Source organism: Panthera uncia, chromosome C2 (assembly GCF_023721935.1).
Source record: "Panthera uncia isolate 11264 chromosome C2, Puncia_PCG_1.0, whole genome shotgun sequence".
Taxonomy (NCBI): domain Eukaryota; kingdom Metazoa; phylum Chordata; class Mammalia; order Carnivora; family Felidae; genus Panthera; species Panthera uncia.
Genome location: NC_064810.1, coordinates 124,402,535 through 124,408,534, shown reverse-complemented (window position 1 = coordinate 124,408,534; position 6,000 = coordinate 124,402,535).

The window sequence follows — 6,000 nt, the reverse complement described above, 5'->3', positions numbered from 1 at the left end:
CTCTCCCCATATCCTGCCCCTCCTCCCTTGCCCCAATCCAGACAGAATTGTATGGTCTCTCACTGCCCATATTAGCTCCCAGGAACTGGTGTAGAGCCCTCAAAAGTCTGAGGGCAGGGTGGTTTAGGAGCAGTTATGAGCACAACTATCTTGGAAACCTCCCCCAACCCCCACCCCAAACAAACAAACATCCTCAATGACCTTGGCCTCTAGGAGCCTGTCAGATCCTCATTTAGGAAACATGTTCTGGGCCCAAAATCAGGCTAAGGATCAGAAATGGCGCATAGGCTGGAGCGTCTGGGTGGCTCCGTTGGTTAAGCAACCGACTACGGCTCAGGTCATGATCTCGCAGTTTGTGAGTTCTAGCCCCGCCTCGGGCTCTGTGCTGACAGCTCAGAGCCTGGAGCCTGCTTCAGATTCTGGGTCTTCCCTCTCTCTACCCCTCCCCTGCTCACGCTCTGTGTCTCTCCATCTCTCAATAATAAATAAATGATAAAAAATTAAAAAAAAAAAGAAATGGTGCATAGGCACAAGGATCCACGCTTATACGCTCCAGCTTCATCAATTTAAAATATCAACTCTGAGATGTCACCCCATTTCTTTCCAGACAGAATGTGTTATCCACTCTACAAGATATAGCAGATTAGGAAAGCTAGAAAGGATTGGCATGTCCATTCCAAGTGGACTCTCTGGGGTAGCAGATGTAGAAACTGAAAACATTTCTCTTCCATTTATTGTTCAGTTTTTATTTAAAGGGAAAGTCCCCAAATGGAATTGAGAATGTTTGGGTTGTTTTAAGGGCATCTTTTCTTTCTGTGACACGGTGAGCCTGCTCTCCATTTTTCCAAGCTCCAGAGAGAAACTCTGCTTGCCAACACTTGAGTGATTTCACCTCTAGCGTTTCCATGGTGATACACATCCCCACACAGCCTGGAGAAAAGGTGCAGCTCCAAGTGATGATGAATATGAACGAAGCTCGGCATCCTCCCTGGGCCTGGGGGGTTCTCCCGGAGGAGCTGGTCTGCATAGAGTGCTACCTCTGCATGGTCTCTGCCTCAGATAGCCTGAGATGGCCTTCTCCTACCTAAGAGAGTGTGGATGCATTCCCGAAACCTCAGCTGCCAGGTGCCCCAGGGCCTGGGGAGGGGAGAAACCAGTTGTCCAGGAAATGTGGGGAGAGCATCTGCCACAGAGAAAGCTCTAAGCAGCTTGCTGCTCAGAATTATACAGTGTCTCCATAGTCCCTGGAGCCTATGGGGCCTTGGGCTTTCTCCTGGCCCAACCCAGGCTGGGCTACCTGCAGGCTGCCATTACATTATCTAAATGTAGCTATAGAACAAAAACAAAACCAAACAATCCTCAAGAAGCTAAGGCTGATCTCTGCTATTTGGTGAGCTCTGCCAAGCTAAGGTAGGGGTCAGGGTTTGGATGCCCCTCTTGCCCTGCCTCAGACAGCACTGGTAATAAAGCTGCCATTTACTGAACACTCGCTATGTGCCCCATACCACACTAAATGAAATGTATGCATTCTCTTACTTGATCTTCACAATAAAAGCAACTCTATGTGTAGAGTATTATTATTGTTTCCACTTCATAGGTAAAGAAACAGGGGCTCAGAGAGGTTAGTTGACTTACCCAAGGCCACCCAGCTAGTAAGTGGTAAAGTTAATTCAAGTAGTCTCAACTTAGAGCCTGATACCAGGCATTTTCCTCAGCCTATGTGCCTAGGTCCAGGCTGATCCTAACCCAAAAATGAACAATGACACACTGATTTTCAGAACTCACGTTTGTTCAGCCTTCCAGTTTACAATGATACAGCTTCCACTGCTTCAGCATCTTCTATGTGCTAAATATTTATACTTAATCTGATCTGTACAAAAATCTTATAAGTATCGATAGTCCCACATTTCACTTGGAAAAGCTGAGGCCCTGAAAGATTGTTTGCCCAAAGTCTGATGAGTGTCAGAAGCTAGTTTTGAACCCACTTCTGACTCCATAGCTGGCATCTGACTGAGCTTCATTTTTCACATATCTCATTTAATCCATACCTGCCAGGTCTGAGGTTGAGTGCCCAGCTCTCCAAATTCGGGGGAAATCCAGGAGCCTAAGCATCATGGGAACACTAAAGGCAAAGCCACTCCCCTTTTACTGCCGCCTATCTGCTCTCCTTTGGCCAAGTCCCTCAGGTGTAATGTATCTCTCTCTTAGCCCAGTCTTTCCTTCTCCTCTTTAACCAGTGTTAATAGAATATCTACTGTGCACAGGCCCATTGCCAGGTGCCAGGGACACATAGAACAAAAGGCCCAGTCCCTGCGTTCTCCCTCAGTGCCTGTCTGTGCACACCATCCCAACATGCAGGCTCTTACTGAATTCTAAACAGCAGCCCTGTGGGTCAGACCCTGTGATTATGCTCACATCACTGGCAAGGAAGCTGAGGCTTGCCATGGCTCCTTAATCAGTCCACAAGGTTGCAAAGCAAGTAAATTGGAAAGCCAGGACAAGAACCCAGAGTAGCAACTGGGCCAGACAGTCTCTGGAGACTTGGGCCTTGTAACCTATTGTGCCTGGCTGTGCAGCAAGGGCCACGGGCCATGTGAACACTGAGAAGGGAGAAATTCTGCCTGGGGCTTCAGGAGAAAGGTCTACAGAGGATAGGACTTTGGCACAAAAAAATCCAGGAGCAAGGAAGAGCAGAGGTTCCTTATTGGGGGTCCATAAACTCCTAAGGTTAATGGCTAAACCCTCAGGGATTTAACAAACCACCTGAAATGAAAGCAACAAATAGGCACCTAGGGGGAACTCTTCCTTTTTCTGAGAAGAATGACAATGATTTTCTTGGATTCTCAGAAGGGGCCCTGATCCCCCAAAATAGATTAAGGACACTGCCTTAAAATGATGCATTTGGTCTGAGGGGTGACTGATGGGAGAAAGCTGTCCCTTCAACAGATGCAGTGTAAGGATCCAGCTCACGAGGCTTCAACATCCACAAAGCTGCTCCATCAAGCTCAAACCCTTCCCACTCTGTCTCCTGGACCTCATCTTCCTATTACTGGAAGCGGAGGAAGCTGCCACAATGGAAGGGAGAGCAGGGGAGAGGTATCATTCTTTTCAGACCAGGAAGTTACCTTTCTCTGCTCTCTTTTTTATCAGCATCTGCAACCTGGACATTGTTCCTTTGGGCTCTCAGATTGCCTAAAGAGACCAGCCTCCCGCTCTGATCTGATGCATTTCAAGCTGCATGCCTAATGCCCTGTGTTTTCAAATTGAAAGCACCAGTGAAGTGACTTATTTGGAAAGGCTTGTGCTGGAGCACTTGATGACCAAGTGACTAATTTGGATGATGCCCACTGCAAAGATGGACAAATAAAGGCCTTGCAGGGTTAATCAGTCAGGAAAGGTGGTGCAGCAGCAGCAATGGTCTCCACTGCAGAGCTGATCCCCAAGGCAGGCCCTCACCAATGGCATGGCAGAATTATGCCAAGCTCCCAGGAGCACAGGGTCAGACTGCTTAGCTGGGAAAATCAAAGCATTTCCATGATGATTCTGTTTGAACTATGCTCTGCTCACTGCTTATGCACACATTTACAAGGCCAGTCAGACCCAATGCCATCATCCAATTAGCACACACCAGCATCCAGCTCCCCAGGGCTAAAATGGAACAAGTAGGTTGAGATCAAAATCTAGTCCCACTATTTTAGGGCAGATGTCCACAAGGCACAAGAGGATGCAGAATACACCTGCTGCAGGTAGCTGACAGTGTCACTCCAGCCCAGCACCCCCAGTAAAGTCTAGAGCTTGATACTCCTCCATCAGGACGTCATTACTGTGCCCCTTCTCTGGGCCTGGCAATGAGCCAGGCCCCGCAGAGTCAGAGATGAAAGACAATCTCTCTTCTGAACAAGCTCAATCTAGTGGGAGATACAGCCTGGTAAAAAGGCAATTATAACAAAGTAAGATAAGGGCTATGATAGAGTAAAGCATAGAGGACTAGGAGAGTGCAGAGGAGGGGTGCCTGACTCAGCTAGAGAAGTGTCAGGGAAGGCTTCCTGGAGGAAGTAACATATGCATTGATTCTTGAAGATGAATCAGGAGTTAGCAGAGGGAGCCCCATATTTAGCAGGCAAGTTGCTCAGTGTGATCAAAGCAGAGGGGGAAGGGGATCTGCAGACAAACGAGGAAACTAGAAATGTAGATGAATTCCTAAGCCACTGATACTCACACTGTAGTGTGCCTCACCTGAAGAGCTTATTAAATAGATATCTGGGCCCCACCCCCAGAATTTCCGATTTAGTAGGTCTGGGTAGGGGGTTTGAGAATTTGCATTTCTAGTTCATTCCCAGGTAATGCTGATACTGATGTTCCAGGGTCTGCTCTTTGAGACTCTCTTACCAAAACCATTTTGAGATGTTTGGGTTTATCTTGAGGAGTGGGAAGAAAGCTATTACAAGGGACTGATTAGGGGAATGACACCAGATTTGTAATTTAAGATCACTCTGGCAACAACTTCAAGGATGGATCAAATGTGATAGGATTCAGGACAGAAAGACTAGTTAGGAGGCAATTGCAATCATCTCCAGCCAGTAAGAAGGCAGCTCCAGCTGGAAAGGAGACAGTGGTCATATGGCAGGTCCCGGGGGGATCTAGACATGGGCTGTGGATTGCAAGGCAACAGGGAATCAAGAACAGTACCAAAGCTTCTGGAACAGAGATTTAATCCACAGTTGGGAGCCACTTCCTAAGACAGAAAATATGGGAGGACTTTTTTTTTTTTTTGCTAGGGGATAAGGGTTTGGGGGTGATGAGTTCTTCTTAGCACATATTCAGTTTAAGATGCCTGCAAGATATCAGCAAAGCAGATATACACAGACTTAAAGATTGAGGAAAGATAGACCTGAGAGATTTCGATTTTTCTACTAGTGTGGGAGGAGAGTGAAAGACATGGAGGAGAATAAGACGATGACCAAGAACAGTGGGTAAATTGAGAGGAAAAGAGAGCCTAGACCAGCACCTTTGAAACAGCATCATTTAAGAAGCCAGTAAAAAGTAATGGCAACAAAGGAGTATAAGGAATATGTCACTTGGATCCTCCAGGAAACAAACATGGAGATAGGAGAGAACAGAAGTTTTGCTGGGAAGAGGAAAGCTGTGAAAGGAAAAGGAAAGAAGCAGGATTAGGTGGGTAGGGGGTCAGACGGACGCAGACCCAACTAAGCCTCCACCACCCAGTGAGGAGCTCGAGAGCAAAGATTTTTGCTAGAGAGTCAGCGCTGTAGGGAAATGTCTGGGCCCCTCTACCACAGTTTTGGTCAGTAATTGGTCCAGGGGCCACCCTAGAAGAGTGAGGTCTTGGCCCAAAGATGCAGGGAATCCTAAGGGAGCTTCACTTAGTCAGTGAGTCCTTTCTCAGAGGGGACCTGAGTGCCGCATCTTCATGACCGCCACAAGGAATAAGTAGGAAAACACCATGGAGAATTGTCACAAAAGCCAAAGGAAGAGCTATTAGGAGGGAGTCACAGACAATTTCCAAAGCCTCCCAGCAGGAAGATACATCACTTACTCCCCACAGCAGTGAGATGAGCTTTACCACCAAGAAGCAGCTACAATGGAGGCAGAAAAGCCCTGAAAGGGAGGTGTCAGGAATTGGGAGAAGGATGTAGAGATAGAGGGAGGTCCAGACAGTGGGTGCAGTTAATTCTTTCAGGGAGCTCTGCTGAGGAGAGAAGGAGAGGTGGAAGGTAGAACCGGAAGGAACACTTGGGAGCCAGGGAACAGGAAGAGGACAGAGAAAAGGGGAAAGGTTCAGGACTCTGAGGTAGCTGCTGATCCTACCTCAATGGCCTCTCCCTCTCACCTGGATCCACCTGCACACCTTGGAGGAGGGGGCAGTTGGCTGGCTCATGGCTGGTGAGCAGACGAGGGGACAAGCGCAGTGCCTGGGGAAGGAAGCAGCAAAACCCGGCCAGCAGAATGGCTCAGCCCACGTTCTCTGCCATTGATCCA